Source organism: Syngnathus scovelli, chromosome 16 (assembly GCF_024217435.2).
Source record: "Syngnathus scovelli strain Florida chromosome 16, RoL_Ssco_1.2, whole genome shotgun sequence".
NCBI classification, from domain to species: domain Eukaryota; kingdom Metazoa; phylum Chordata; class Actinopteri; order Syngnathiformes; family Syngnathidae; genus Syngnathus; species Syngnathus scovelli.
The window spans coordinates 2,107,046-2,123,905 of NC_090862.1; the positions used below are offsets into that span (position 1 = coordinate 2,107,046).

The window sequence follows — 16,860 nt, forward strand, 5'->3', positions numbered from 1 at the left end:
CTCTCTCAGTGAAAGCTACAAGATGGCTGGATGACAAGATCAGAAGGGAACTAAGACAGGAAAAGACAGAAAGCAAACTTGAAAGAGCTGCTGAGGAGTAGCAATTTAGTTGTTAGTCATGTGATCATTAATACTTATTAGAACAGGCAGGTAATCAATGAAAGGCTAAAAACACAAAAGTTAACGATAAAATGAAAGATCCATCCGTATCTAATCTTTTCATTTTATTAATTTCATTTTGAGGGTGGATGGCGGTCCTGGATCCCATGAGAAAAGCTCCGCCCACACCTGGAAAATAATATGTGTAACATTTGTCTTATGGCTGTGGTATTTTTTGTCGGCCTAGCAAAAAAATATAATTGCTTGCATGATAACTCTGTTGTTCCCTCGACGCTTAGTGTTGTTTGCTTTTAAATTGTCGTTGCATAGTAGTCTTTAATTACCGCTATAATATCCTCGCACAAATTAAACACACGCCTTCTCTTGACTTCATTACTGCCTTATTATTCTACATTTCACACTAGTGACTTAACACAACGTCATCTATTTTTTTTTCTCTCGCCTTGTAAGAGTAGCGCCACCTTGTGTCACACTCCTTAAGTCTTTTTTTTTTTTTTTTTGCAATATCTTATCCAAAACCAGCTCACATCTGTGAATTACTTATGAGGAGCACTGCTAAAATAATTTCATATTTTTTACATTAATGCAAATTGCAATGTGGGTCTTGCCATGAACAAAATAAATGGTATGGCTGGATGATTAGGATATGATAATAAACTGCACAGCCATTCACATTACTCTTTGTACCTGGGGCTCAGGTTAATTTCTTCCACGCTGATGAATACCCTTAAGTGTTCATATAATACCAGCCCGGACAGGGAAGACTGAATATTACAGTCGGCAAATGAAAACAAATAAAGCGAGAGATTGGTAGGAAACAGGAAAAAAAAAAAGATGAACGAATAAGTGCAAGGAGGAAGGAGAGAAGAGGAAGATGCCAAAGAGGAATGTAGAGGGGCATGACTGGAAGAGAGGGGGCTTGGTGGATTAGTGTAAATCAGGTGAGGAGGTGGAGGAGGCATTAATATGTAATTTATTGATGAGGGATAGAATATGCGTACAGCGCAGGCTCCAGAGTGGAGGCGAAGCAAGCAAATCCAAAGTGCCGTGGAAGTCCCTGACGTTAGCATTATGCGCCTTTCCATTTATGCACTTCATACATACTAATACCTTCACACGCACACACACATTGACATTGCAGGTCTATTTAGCTATTTACATAAACAAGACACAGGGAAAAGGGATAAATGTAATTTGAGTATGTTTCTTTTTTTTTTCCATTGGGCAGTGTTGTATTAGAGCTTTGATGTAACTTAAACAAAGCAAGACGCAAGACCCTTTCAAGTCACCAAAAGAATAATGTGCAATTTAACTTGTTTTGATGGGATTTGAATTCAACGTGGCTGTTTTAGAACATCAAATAGCTTTTTCCTAAGCGGGGCTACTTTTCATGATCACATAGTTGGCTAATGTCTGCATGAGCTGCATTTCCTCAGGCGGTTTCCAAATTTTAAATGCATCTCTCCCATATGTGGTCTTGTAACTGTCCACCTTAGTCAAGCAGAGCAGAATGGAAAGGATTTGAGGATAGAGATGGAAATGATTGGTTGCTGGATTTTAGTCCAGAGGAATGGTGGGTGTGCTAAAAAGTTTGGTAGGCGATATAATGAGGATGCCCGAAAAGATCGATAAATGGCTAACTTGATGGCAGAAGGATGCAGAAGATAGGCTTCGATGGAAACGGGTGTTGTAGCAAGCCAAAAAGGAAGCATGGGGGAATGCAGAGGTTGCTAATTGATTAGCTAAGGCGAGAAAGTCAGAAGCTTCATTTATCAAAGTGCTGCTGGGGGTGTAAACTCCAGCACCCCTTTCAACTGATACACTCTGTTAGACCTTATCACAGCCGCTGTGATCAAATGTGCCCCGAGCCTTTTCCACACGGTTTAACGCTAACACAGAGAAAGCCCTGATGTGTACAAATTTTCATCGCGAACGCACTTAGCTAACGTGCAACCAATTCGATGTCCGCATGAATAAATGCATTTGTTGTACATTTGTATTGTCATGTGCAAGGAGAAGCAACATCATGCAAGAGGCTGTGCAGTTTGTGTGTGAGCGTTTGACTTCTTTTTCCATCAGTTGTAGTATTTTTATACTCGCCCACACGTATTGCTCACAATAGCAACGTTGATATTAAAATCTTATGCCGTAAAGGTTTCAGCTGCGTTTGCTACTCGGACAAATGGAGGGGTGTATCGTTTGTGGTGTTGTTGTGTTTTTTTTTTTTTCCGACTGACGCGTAACAAAATAAAAAGTTAATGCACATTGCACAACCGTGCTGAACTGTTGCTTGAAGAATTAAACCTAACAGTAGATGAAACATGAATGTAACCAATGTGAAAAAATATAACTATATATTTCAATATTTTTATATACATATTTATTTTTATATATATTTTATTTTATTTTTAAAAGTTTTTTTAAAACAACCACACATCAAAAAGTGCAGTGTGAAATTACATATACATATGTAAACACATATACATATATATAAATTAAAGATGAAAAATATTCAGAGGTGTTTCCTCCCGTGCAAACAACTACGAGAATCTTTATCATAATTCTACAGCTCATTTTGTTAAGTTTTATATCACCAAACAATATTTGCTAAAAGCAAAGAGAGCAAAGAGAGCCAGCATCTTTGTGCAACCCACTAAAACCACAGCCAACAATCAATATTTGACTTCAGCAATTTACAAATGACAAAATCCATACACGTTACAATTTTGCCATCCTGCAAGACACCACCTGCGGCAAAGCACAAATATTCAGCTAACACCGATGTTTGCGCAAACACCGGGCTTGCTAAATTCAACTTTCAAAACACATTCTCTCGCTGTCATTTTGAATCTCGCATTTAAATTTTAAATTTCATAACAGCTCTCGTACCCTATCTAAATATAAAAGAATAAACTCCTATTTAATTTGTTACGCATGCACCAACCACACACTGATGTAGTGGCTTGGAAACCATTACAGCTGAGTGGTGAGGCAAGTGTCATAAACTACATTATACCACTAGAAGCTCCTTTTATAAAAGCTGACCTGGATAAAATACTCTATATCACCTCTTAATTCTCACCTCGGGTTACATTTCCCACACTAGTTCCTGGCTTGACAGTCAAGACAGGGGGGGAAAAAAAGAAAATAGTGGCCATGAACCTCAGCGTTCACCCTCCTAGCCTCATAAATATTATATGATGCCTTTCCTGCACAGGAAAACACATTTTCATAGCTGGAAATGTGGATTTAAACTTGGAGTTGTTAGAATCCTGTGTTTTACTCCCCACGATAGAATCTCAGTTTTCCTTTCCTTTGCCTCATTTTATTTTTTTTCCAGTCATTTGTAATTTGTAGCACCTCAAGGCTCATTAGCATACGGAATTATACACTATAAAATCTTGGTTGCCAAATCAGTTGGTCCAAAATGATGGTCAGACACAGAAGCCAGTTTTTTTGTTAGCCTCCATTGTTGTCATTCAAGCTCTAGCCAAATCCTCGGCTCTCTTTATGTCCTGCTGTTTTCAGCTCAAACCTCAGGCTCTCGTAGATATGTGAATTTGCACATGCAGCTTCCTCAGATATAATATATGTATAAAAAAAATCAAGAAAGCTTTGAGAGCAGATTTAAGATGGCCACACCACTTGAGGAAATGACTAAAAGACTAAGTGTTGGTTTCACTACTGTGTGTGATAGTAACTTGAGAGCTGGCTGATGGATTTCCATGCGATACATCAGGCTGGCCAATATCATCAAACTCTTTGCCATGGTATGATTGCAACAGTAAATTCCTGGCTTGTGTTTCAACCACAGGGTGTGTTGCTAGGATGATAACAGATGTAGCGACCATGTGGAGGCACAGCATTTCACACAGTCATCTCCAAGAGGCAGATGAAATAGAGCGCTTTGAATCTTCAATTTATCCGAATCCACCATTTTTGTTATTATGCAATTTTTATTACAAAGCGATTTTTTTTAGACGCATGATATAAAAACATTTGGTTGGATTCCAAATTTATTTACATTTTTTAAAGGTCAGAATTTATTTAATTATTTTTCTAAAAAGGTCAGAATATCATACATTTCCTGCAGTTGTTATGGATATGATGAGTGCCATTTTTACCCACTTTATAATCTCCTTGTTTTTGCACAAACAACTTTTAACTGGCTCATGTAAAATGAAGTAGTGACATATAAAGTCATGAAATGAGTGCCAAAACACAGATCAAAAATTCAGAGCCAGGAAGAGACGACGAGGAGTAGTCTATTTAAAGGAAAAACATTTCCCTGAAGTATAATTTGCTGATACAGATACAGTGATGGAGAGAGAAAGCTACAAACACACACATGCACATGAACACACACTCACACACGCTTACATAAAGACGGAGAACTCCCCGATGGCTAGACTAAGAGTAAAAATAAGGAAGAAAAACTAATTAACTGATGAAGTCCATGGTGGGCTCTCTCTCTCTCCCTCTCTCTACCTCTCTCTGCACTGAAAAATTCTCCAAATTAGGAGTGTTCTGCCCCCTGCTGTTCACTCACACATCCAGTTATTCACGCTCAGCAAGAATGTTGTGATCAAACAGGAATTATAATGAAGCAGTTGGCCGATAATCAGTATTGTCAAATAACATAATTACTATGATTTATGGCGTGTGTGTGTATTGCACAGACTGAATGCAGAGTCATGCCTGTGTGTATGTGTGTGTATATATACATGCACAATTATTTTATTTCATGAGTTAACTTGGAAATATTGTTTGTTTCATGTAATATTTTAATTACACTGTTGGGTATTCTTATTTTTCTATAAGAGCTCTATATGTAAAATGCAAGAAATACAAAAGCCTCTGCAATGAAACTTAAGGATTTTTGCTCCCTCTAGCGGTAACTGTCAGTTATGGCATGAGCTGAAATTGAAACTATACACTACTGTATGTTGTGTATGTCCAGTAAATAACTGGCAGTTTTAGTTGGCAATAAAAGAATCAAACCTTGCTTTAGTGGGGGAAAAACATGATTGAGAGGAAGCAAATGATTGATTAAAGTTAGTGGGACAACTTTGATTGTCAAAATGTTCACGTTGTCCAACTGTACAGTATGAAAAAAAAAAAGTGAGTCCAGCATTGCTGTACTTACAGGGTCGCTCTATTTTCAATCTCTGCAACTTTGTCCCGTCGTTTAAACCTGAAAAAAAAAAACAGAGACAATACTACAATGAGATGACCTACATATTCAAAATACCATGCGATACTTGCCAATTTAATTTCATACTTTGATTCAAAATAAAACGTGCTGTCGATTTGAATTTTCATATTTGATGACAGTCAAAAATCAAACCAGAACAAAAACATTTAGGGAACACCACAAACATTCCCAGGGTCCATAATTTCCTTCTAAAAATGATTCTACATCATCTAAATTTGCCGAGTAATATCACATTGCAAATGTGCTATAACAAAGAAACGTGAATACCTCTCAATATGCTCAGTCATCAATATTCCAAAACCATTTTACTAAAGTCACCAACCTATTTTGGGTCTGACAATAGTTCCTTCCCTAGTTACCATTTGACTACTTAAACAGTTCTTTTCCAGTCTTTCCGAGAGAAACCAAGACCTTGATTGGACCGGCCTCTGTAATCAACAACATTTATCAAACTCCGAAACCCTTAATTTAGTCATTTATCACACTGTTTGGGGCTGCCTGATTAGAATTATAAACTCTCGTCCCTCTTGCCACTCAGCCGATCTCTGAATGAGGACTCTAATTGAATAAGTAGAAGTGCTACCTTGACTGATGACTGTTCTCTCTCGCATGAACTGCTCAAACAGCTTTCTTGGTTTGGGCTGATAGAAAAAGCAATAGCAATAGTTTTGATACATGTGCTTATTACCTCTGCTAGAAGATTTGTAGATATCGCAAATACTGTGCGGCCCAAGATAATTTTGTCAGCGTGTATGAGTGCAAGGTTTCTTTGCTTTAAGCCAGGGCTCATTTTTGTCAAAAGTAGATAAGAATAATAATTATTACGTACAAATACATCATATTAAATATTGCTTCTTTTTTTTTTTACGTAAGACATGCATCATCTGCTCTGAGAAATGCTCCTATCGTGCCTACTAAATTGCTTACGCACTTATCTTTGGATGACACTATCTCTCCCCATTTATCTATATTTCTTTTTCCGGTCGTCAGATTCTTTGTTTCGGGCGTGTCGTGCTTTCAATGCTTTCCCTATTTTTACTTGACCTGTCTTCCCCTCAATCATGCATTTCTGGCAAACCATTCTTCTTTTATTCTTCCATCCTCCCAATCTCAGTCTCGCACGGCGATGTATGCATACTCTGATTAAGTTTGGATTAGCCAGGCCGCAGAATAGGCAAGTGAAGCTGGAGGAAGAATAATGATAAGACTGTCAAATGCTGTGGGAGTGGGAGGATAAGAGAATGAGTACAGAAAACTACAGGCATTGGAGAGCCATTTTATTACTATCCATCCATCCATTTTCAGCACTGCTTATCTTGTTGCAAACTCTAAAGTCCATGTTAGGGAAAGCTACTGGATGTCTCTCTCTATGTATGATTTTAATTTATGTAACATAATGGCATCATAACCAAGCAAAACATTTGACTGCTATCGGTTTCAACTTTGCAGTTCGGTGCATTTAAACCGTTTCTAGACCTATTTTTAGAATAATAAAATAATTTCAAAATAAATAAAAACAAATAAAAAAATACATAAAAATACATAAAAATAATACAAATGAAAAATAAAAGTCATTTCTCCAAGACTGTTGACACTATAGTCTTAAATAATTTATCCCTGGGGCCAGTTGAGTAGCGGTGTTCAGGACCATGGTCAGCGCCCGATTTGTAAAGTCAACTGAAGAAATCATCCCAGACAAACAAAATTGAATCGAAATAATTTCAAATAATTTCAACATAAATAATAAAGATAAAATATAAAAATAAATAATAATAATAAAAATAAAAAATAAAAGTAATTCCTCTACTACAGTCTTAAATAATTTATCCCTGGGGTCAGTTGAGGACCCGGGTTCAGTACTATGGTCAGCGCCCGATTTGGAAAGTCAACTGATTGAAAACATCCCACACAAACCAAATTGAATCGGTAATACAATCAAATCCAGGCAGACGTGGATCCAATGTGCCAAACAATCTAGCATTAGGACGAGCGGGTCACATGCTTACATCTAGTCAGTCACGCTTGCTGGAGTAGCTCTCCACTGTTCAGACCGAACGCTACCTGGTCATTTCATCAGATGGGAAACAGCAGGCTGTGACTGCGCCATATATCAGGTCCAAATGAGATGTCAGGGGTCAACTGCAGCACAGCACATCGCCCTTTCTCCAAAGGCTGCCTATTTGTCACCACAAATGAGGAAAACAGCATCCTCTGGGGTCCTTGACACACGCACACACACGTACACACAAACAAACACACACGACCAGACACATTCACTAATTAGACAGCCCACACATGGCTGAATGTGTATTATCGAGAAGCACAGACACACATTTTGCTCTTTAGATGGAATTTGAGAAAGGCAAATTTCTTAAGTTAAAATGTTCCTATGTCACATCGGCATCAATGTGTTGGTTTTACCAGTTTTTGTCCAACAATTATATTCTGTTGTTAAAAACTCACACAATAGGAAACCTTTATAATTATTCAGAGAGATTCAAACTCTTCTGCAGCCTTGTGTATTTAACGTTCAATGGATTCTATGTATGTATATGTGTATAACAGACATAAAATCACTCTTCCATGGCCACGTAGCTGCCACCGACAGCTGTGGTAGTTCCAGTTATTGAATCAATGGGTAATTGGTCTCGCTGGAGATAAATGATGGCATATGTGCGTGATTTCATTCTTGTGCATACGCGTATTGGACATGCTAATGTACTCAAATTGTATGCAAAAAAAAAAAAAAAAAATCCGAATTCCCATCTTGATAATTACCCATGAGGAAAGATGACGAGGTGGCCGCAACTCGACACCTAATGCTGTGTTGCAGCAACAAAATGACATCACTGGAGAGGAGATCACAAAATTGCACGTTCATGAAGCTTCACTAAAAAACCATGAAATCAAAACACAATGTCATTGAGCAATCTATGGGAAAGTGTATGTAAATAATCCATCCTTGTGAAGCACACGTGGACGTAATCTCCACTTAGATGAAAAGAAATAAGTGTCTGCTTGAAGACGGCTCTTGGGTGGATTTGAAGGCGTCAGCTTTAATATCTTAAGAGAGATCGAGCATTTAAACACACACACACACACACGTGTGCGAATAGCCTCGTATCAGCAGTGGCCTTTCCTGGCAGAGACACTGAGCTTCTGCGTGTATCATAGCAAAACCTTTGATGTGCAGAACCATTTTGCATGCTGCTGATCCCCTTCCACGCTCTGTCTTCTTCTCATACGCACACACACAAACACAGCGCCAGGACTGAGGTAGATGTCCAAGTTATCTAATGCTTTCAGTGCATGTTGTGCTGCCAGACTCAATCTGGTCTGAGCCAGTTCCTAACGAAGAACCAGCCAGGATGCAACATCAAACGACATGTAAAAAATAATCGACCAATGCAGGGAGAAAAAGCTTATGCCCATTTGGAGAGAATAGAAGGGAATAATTTAGGATGAGATGTTTCTGATACCAAAGTGACTTTAATTTTTATTTTATACATTTGGTCTCTACTGGAATAGTACACACTATACGTATTTTAGTATTTAATTGTGCAAGTATGTGGAGCCTGCAGACGTGGCACAGGTCGTGCAGCATCTCCAGGAACGCACATCCGTACACGTCAATCCATCAAGATTTGTGTTTCCCGGCACAGTGTCAAGAATGGGGAGGAGATAGCAGGTGACAAGCTAGTACACACCTCCATTTGGATGAGGCTCTGGGAAAGCAACGACACATCAGCAGATGGTCTATGCGCTCATTTTGAATCCTCTGTGCAAAATGAAAAGCAGAGATTTATCTCAACCAACTCCAAATTTAGAATTGAAAACTGGAATATTTTATTGATTAAGATTGTTTGTGTGAGTAAACTGTTTGAATAAAAATCTCTTGAATAAAAATTCAAGTTATGAAATCTTCAAATGCGCACAAAGATGGACGTTTCTCATAAACATACAGCAGTTTCAAGCGAGCTGTAATCTCTCCATTGCAAGATCTCTACGCACCAAAGATCTTCTATTAGATAGATAAAGATGGTCTCACTGTCAAGTAAGATTAATGATAATTAAGAGAAATGTCAATCAATCAATGTATTTGACTTGAAGTCATTTGTTTTTTGATGGAGCATTTTTTTTCTTTGTGCTTTCCAAAATAACAGCAGCGACTTTTGCATTTATTACAAAGAAGCCGGCGCCTTCTTCAAGATGAAAAGCTAAAAGTTGCCTCATAAATACCACTGAACAAAAATCAGGCAGGCAGCTTAGGTGACACTGTATTCATCTTTGAGGTGATGAAAGCATTAGATGCTACTTTTCCAGGCACCGTGAAGCCCATGAAGATTAGTCTCATGCTTGTTTATTAATGCAAAGCGTGTATATGCACAAAAGCCCAGATCTGAGAGAAAATCCATCATCACATGAAAGGCTGCTAAACCTCTGCCAGTGTTACCAATACCAGCACATAGTTCTGGCACGATCACACAAACACACACACAGACTTCTTAGCATTCTCCTCCGCATCCCACCTGCTGACACTGCTATTGATTACACTAGGGGACCTACATGACCCTGCACAGTGAGAATCCACCATAAATGCATAGTTTCTTCTACAGTTGATAGCCTGGCCCTGGCCTTGGTCCTGAAGCGTTTCACAGCCTATTCAACCAGGCAAATAACAACTTGGTTTAATGATTGGATATTTTGGTATTCAATTTTCTCCACACCGACTCATAACGTCCCAAGTCGAGGTCAGAAGCATTATAGAGATGGTGATATGAGCTCCCTTTTTGGAAATGGTATGTCCCGGAAGCAGGGGGGAAGTCTATGTGAACAGTGTGTGAATGCACACCTCTGTCTTGGGTTAATTATTATTAGTTTTTATATTTGTATTTTTTTCATTTTTATTTTATTTTTATAAATACACATAATCGCTGTTGGATTTTCTCTTCGTATTTGTTAGGACAAATTTCACTTGGTACATTGGGAAATTCATATATATCATATATTCCCTTTTCGAACTGTTGGCAACAAAGATGATTTCCATGCTATTGTTACTTGTTTGCATGTAGCCTGACAATGTTGTTACAACAGATTTGTTCGGTTTGGTAAATACACTCATGTTAATTAAAATATTACGAGGAATGCTAATTATTCAAAAGAAAATCCGACGCCTACACTCCAATTCAAGTCATAATTACTGCCGACCCTGAGCAGTGATAATGTTTTTTTTTTTTAATACGCCAGAAGACTGATGTGTGGTAAACAGGAAAGAGAAAATGACATCTTTGTTTGTAGTATACGTGTTTTGTCCAAGCCCATGAAACAAAAGTATGCATCTGCTGGGCTCAGCTGCTGCCGTCTCTGTCGGTGTCCCTCTGTGGTAGCGGCAGGAACATTTTAATCACTTGCTGGCAGATTAAAGAGGGGGTGGAATGAAAAAAGATGAGAAATATCTGCCGCTGCTTCCTAGAAGATGGAGGCAAGTAGGGAGGCCCCCGGAAGGCAGAGAACCGGGAGAGAGGTGGATATGCTTTTGTTGACGCAGCAACAACAAATATTAATAATGAGAGATGGATAGAGTGAGGATTGAGGGGGTGTGTGGGGGGCACTAGACATTTATCGCCTCTGCCAGAAATGATGGCGTACATGACAGCAAGGGCCACACCTGTGACTCAACAGTACAAATGCTTTCATAAATTACAACTAAAAGAATGTTCATAGAGAAAAAACGAGCTGTTCGTGCACTGATTGTCACAAAGAACATTTCTTAATAGGCCTTTGCTGAGTCTTAACTTTAATCTGACTGGGCAGCATCTTTTTAGACAATACTTCTTCCTCACTATGGGGAAAAAGTAATTGACATTTCTAGACATCTATTGTCAGAGGCTGAAGTGGATCATTCTGCGCTCTGAAACTAAAAAAAAAATCATGTGTGATGGGAATGTAAATCTTTTCTGTGCCGGAGTGACTTTGCCAAGCCAAGCGGAGCAAAAGATTATATTGTCAATAAAAGACTCAGCAACCCCCTACTCACTTTTGAGTGGAAGAAACTAGCTCCGAGTTTCCTTTTCTCCATTCCTTATGCAAACATAACTGGCAAAGTAATGAAAAATAGACAAAAAGTCTTTTCTGAAAATCTAATAATGCTCGCCAAAATACTTATTGCAATTCTGAGCCATGTTGATTAACACCGACTTTGTGTCACCATTAGTCTAATCATTTTCCACAAACTCCAATTAATGCGTATGTAAATGAACATGATTTTCCACATGGCTCCAATATTAACTCTCAAACACTGGCTGCTAAACGCTCTCCCCGGGCCTGGTTACTGCTGAATTGGTGCTGGCAGTCTGTCGGCATGCAAAAGGCTCTTTGGACTTTCATGAGGCAATCAATAGATGGTCCCTGCCTACATGACAGGCAGATTGTTGCCAGCCAAACAGCAGATGCTTCTCTCCCTTTTTTGCATATTTACCACATGAAAGATGTCTGCCATGCAAGAGTGCTTTCTCCCTACATGCTTTAATTAGTCCATATTGATTTCGCCTCAGTATTTCCCCCATATGGTTAAAATGATCATTGCACTTAACTAAATATTGCTTGAATACGAAAAACCATCATCACATTTTAACACTATTTGATTAAAAAAATGCGACTGCAGAGTGCCTAAAGTGGTCACATATTAGAAATATTGTACTTAAACAGCAGAGGTTTGGGTACTCAAAATTAAACTTATTCATTTTCTGTTGGAGGTTTCTATTATTGTCATTTTAGTTTTCATCCAGCCATTAACTGAACAGCTTTGGGGTCAGGGGTCACCAAGCCTGTTATAGTTGCAGCCCTACAACAACACAAATTATCACAGCAAGCTCTGTGAAAGCCTGAAAACGATTCTGATGATTTAATGGAGGAATCAACACAACAAGAAAATGTTTTAAAAGACTATATTGGAAATAAAATGAGAAAAAAAATCGGACTATATAGAGTACTGAGAAATAATGGATTTTTAACAATGGCAGTACAGACCATCCCTGGAGTGAACGAGATTCTTTGCCGATTCTTTGCAATGACATCATGATTCAATCTGCAAATTATGACATTACCGTTTTTGCATGAAATACTAAATATCCGCCATTCTCATTCATCCGAGAGCATACGAGAGAACATGCAAAGTCCTCACCTGAGATTTGACCCCTGAAAGCAGATCAACTAACCACTAGTCCACCATTCTACTCAAGTGTGTTACATAAAAATAAAATAAACAGCTATAACTCATACATCACTTTCATACACAATTTTCACCCTCTTTGATTTGTGGGGATATTATGTCAAGTGTACATGTAGGCACAGTCCCAGCAGAGGTCCGAAAGGAGCAGCTGAACAGGAATCATCAAGCTTGGCGGGCTACTAACAGCAATTAAGTTTTTTTTTTTTCTTGATTGCATTCTATTCCTTAAAGCTACCAGAATGCATGCAAAACATTCAGACATCATCAACAAATAAATTGAAGAGCCACGGAAACCAATGTGCAGAAGCGCACCTATGACAGTGAAATATAATTCAAGACACCATGATGAGATCTTTTTTTTTGTGTGTGTCGGTTGCAGGTCCACTCACCAGGTTCCACACCTCTGGATACTCCGCGGTGAGGAAGACTGTCACTACTGGAGGAACCCACGCGCGCTTCGCGCTGCACTTCTGCTCTCCAGCTTGTGACTGCTGTGACTGTAAAGCTAGCGAGAAGCACTGAAGCCACTACACCGGAAACTGTGTAAGTAGACTTTCAAAATAAAGTATTATGTACGGAACCTTGTAAAAAATATGAATATGCTTTATTTTTTATGCTGGGATAAACTGGGACAGTCTAAAAAGCTTGAATTAATTGTAATAACGTTATTGTCAGAAAACTGCTTTTAATATTCCTCACAATGATAAAACAAAATGTCTGAAACAACTGAGGAAAATTTGTGAGATTAGAGAATTTGTGTGAAATCAGAACACTTCACCAGCAGTTGCTGTTCAACCTCTGGGTTTCCACTGAAATGAAAATGGAAGAAATGTCTTCCAGGGTCAGAATTTTGCCATCATAACAACTGGTGGGTGAATCTCTTTCGACTGCCTGAGGGCCATGTTCCCTTATCTGTTCACGAGGCCATCTTTTTCCATTAGTTCATCAGAGCGGCGTCATATGTCGTCCCTCAGGTCAAAGCGAATTTTTCCTCTTCGGTAGGAACTAAAACCTGGGCCTGCCCATTCAATGCGGATCAATATAGATCAATCAAGAGAAATCTGTGAATCAGGCCTTGCTGACTTTGATTGCACGGACGTGAAAAGCCATTGGTATGTGCGTACCTCTCTCAAAAAGTTCAGAAATGTGTTGATTGCTTTTCTAAAAGACTACAAAGTTGCAGGGCGTCATTGAAACTGCTGAGATATTGATTATGAATTTTATTTCAGTCCATGGAATTCCATCTAAAGTTTTATCTGACAGAAGCTAGCAGCTCTTCCATTTGGCCAGAGAACAATTTGTTAACTGGCTCACTTATTGGCTTCTCCCCTTTCGAGGTGTCTGGAGGCTGTCAGCCTCATCTGCCCGAGAAGAAACGTCTGTGCCTGCAATCGGGAAGCACATCTGCGGAGGGTCACGCAGACCTCTACAAGCCTGTAATACAAATGTGGAACTGGACTAACCCTTCTACTTTATGCTCTTTTCAATTACGTTTTCCATTTTAAGCAGACAGCTAATCAACAACTTGAAAATGCCCCCCCCCCCCCAAAAAAAAAAATCCCTCTTATTTACAGTATAAATAAATAGAAATAAAAGCCTCTATGCTAAACTTGGCTAATGATCAATCTACTGTAGCAGCAATATAAAAGTTCATTAAGAGTGACCCAGGTAAAATGTGTGACCTGGTGACTAGGAATCAATTTGTACTCTGCTCCCATAAAACATGAATAAGTCAGGCAGAGAACAGGGTGACATTGCTGGAATGGATGATCCTGTGCCAGCTTTAATTTGTGCAAATGCACAGAAGTGTACATGCGTGCACGTTGTACAGAGAGAATAGAGGCCCATTATTTATATTGTGCCAGCAAAATATAAATCACAGCAGACAGGACCAAGGAGGTTTGTCACAGCTCTGTGACAACACCACCATACACGGTTTGGATGCCTATGGGTTCACTTTAAAAAATAATAATAATAAATTCAATTAAATAAAACCATTCCCAGATTCAATCAATTCATTTAAATTTGTTTTTAATTGTGTTTATCTAAATAGAAAAATATGTCTATCTAATAGTAACGAGTTTTAGTGAGAAATATTTTCATAGTCCTTATGAAGCGCAATATTGGCTCAGGTTCCATCATTTTTTTTTGCTTTGCAGAGACTAAATGCTGTGATAATATTTGAAGCTTCAATCAGTATGCACACAGAGGTGTAACTGATGAAAAAGACATCACGCAGTGATTTAATGTGGACATACTCATCAGCAGTCCAAGCAGCGCCATTTGCGGTCATTGGCGTCTGGCCTTGTGATAGAAATTTCAGCCTGTCCGGATTTAATAATAACGTTTAAACTCAATCGTAGCATGAGGTCTCTATCTAGTGAATTGGTTGGGCATAGGTCAGGTAGCCGCCCAAAAAAAAAATGGTTTGGAAAACCTTTCTAATTGCATCGGGGATAAGTGTAACTAATGCTGAATTTTACTTGAGAAATGTCACAGGACTTCATGATTGACCTTATAACCCTTGATTCAACTAAAACCTCAAATGGGTTCCGCTTCCAAACTTGAAATAGTGGCAAAGTTCAAAAGCATAAAATAGTTGAATCAATGAGTGTAGCCTACCAATAGAGGGCGCCTGCGTACCACTTGTAGTAATCTCACACTTGAAAAATCACTGAATTAGGATTTTTTTTTTCCTCAAAATAATATCACTATTTAATCAGCGTTTACAAAAATGGATGGACAGACTGTGTGATTAACAAAAGTGTAGTCGATCGTATTTTGAGATAGTTCTTAGTCAACAACCTAATACTCTCCATTGCATCACTGACAAATACATCCAAATGAATGTTGATGATGGTCAATTGGAGGTCATTGTTCCCATAACAAACTATTACCGCCGAAAATGATTGCTGCATGTACAATCACGCTTCAGTCTTTTGACCAGAATAAGATCATAACAATGATCATCACGCCTGTCGGTTTTGATTGATGTGTTTGCATGCCAATACATGCACACAAACAGCTTAGTGTTTAGTGGGCCCATTATTTATGTCACGCAGAAGAAGTTGAGTTGTTTACACGAGTATTTGACCAACATGAAGTTTCTGAATCTAAAATAGATCAGTGTTGCTATCTGATAAACCTATTTTGGGCTTTACAACTCCATAACTATTCAATTTGTGGAATCCAAGTATTGTAAATGGACTTTTGGATCGTACCATGAGGATAATTTTTGCCACTCGCTGGACCATTTGAACAAAGCTGTTGTCTTTGAACAATGCCAAAGCAGCTGTCAGTTTCTTAGCTTGAGTGGCCATCTGAGAATCTTTTAGAGTGCGATAAAATAAATACCTTTTATATGCTTAGTTTGCTTTAAAATAGGAGTCGTAAAACTTGTCTTCATCCCAGGCCAGAATGTACCTATAATTGCCCTCAGGGGGGGGGGCGGTTATATTGCCAAAACATCTCAACTAAACTTAACTTTATTAATAGAGCACTTTAAAAACAACCGCAGCTGCATACATAAAGCGAAACTCCCATATTAAAAGTTGTAACAATAAATTAGGAACATAAAAACACAAAAATGCTGTCTCAGGAGTCAAAGGTCAAAGAATGCAAATGTATTTCAGACGAGATTTGAAGATCGATAGAGAGCGGCCTTGTTTAATGAAACATCATTCTTAGTGAAGGGAGACCAGAATTGGAGTTATGTGCTCCCTCCTACGAGCTCCAGTTAATTTTGAAGACGCTGCAATAAATTTAATCACTCTGACATTTAATGACTTCATTGTATGCTTGGTAGTGTGGCCGAGCGGTCTAAGGCGCTGGATTTAGGCTCCAGTCTCTCATGAGGCGTGGGTTCAAATCCCACCACTGCCATTTATTTATGACCCATTTTGGTTAGCATACCTGCCCCACATTTAGGAATTCATGGTTTGATTCCAGCCAGACAGTCGCAAATCCACAACCCTTATGAGGACCACTAGGTCAAATTTTCTCCTCTTTGACTAAAAAAAATGAAGGCAATTAACCCCTCTAAATCCATTTCAAAAGTTTGCAAACATCAATTTTCAGAGTTACTGGCTTTCACTTAAACATCTAGTCCCAAAGGGGAGAAACCAGGCTGGAGGGGAAGGTAAGAAAGAGAAATTTGATTGAGGGATTTTTCCAGGTGTTGTGCGCGTCTCCGCCCACCATCCATCCGTCCATCCCCCCCCCCCCAATCTACACGTCCCCCTCGGGTCCAGTCGAGTCCGGGGGTCGGCGGCTGGAGGGTTGGCTTACAAGGGGG

General features: G+C 38.9%; 1 protein-coding gene, 1 long non-coding RNA gene and 1 other non-coding gene across 3 annotated transcripts in view; 2 read left to right on the forward strand and 1 right to left on the reverse strand.

Moving 5' to 3' along the window:
* The window catches only part of rbfox1 (RNA binding fox-1 homolog 1), a 67,004-nt gene extending 53,952 nt beyond the window's left edge, over positions 1 to 13,052 (reverse strand). The window contains exons 1-2 of the mRNA XM_049743935.2: positions 12,956 to 13,052; positions 5,267 to 5,314 (exon numbers count right to left, since the gene is read on the reverse strand). The gene's annotated coding sequence lies outside the window, so the exon portion shown is untranslated. The remainder of the gene's footprint in view (positions 1 to 5,266; positions 5,315 to 12,955) is intronic.
* The window catches only part of LOC125983095 (uncharacterized), a 30,033-nt gene extending 15,992 nt beyond the window's left edge, over positions 1 to 14,041 (forward strand). The window contains exons 2-3 of the long non-coding RNA XR_007486629.1: positions 12,946 to 13,109; positions 13,904 to 14,041. This is a non-coding gene — a long non-coding RNA (uncharacterized lncRNA). The remainder of the gene's footprint in view (positions 1 to 12,945; positions 13,110 to 13,903) is intronic.
* A 2,325-nt stretch (positions 14,042 to 16,366) lies between these two features.
* trnal-uag (transfer RNA leucine (anticodon UAG)) lies at positions 16,367 to 16,448 on the forward strand. The gene has a single exon. It is a non-coding gene; the product is annotated as a tRNA-Leu (tRNA).
* The last annotated feature ends 412 nt before the right edge of the window (positions 16,449 to 16,860 follow it).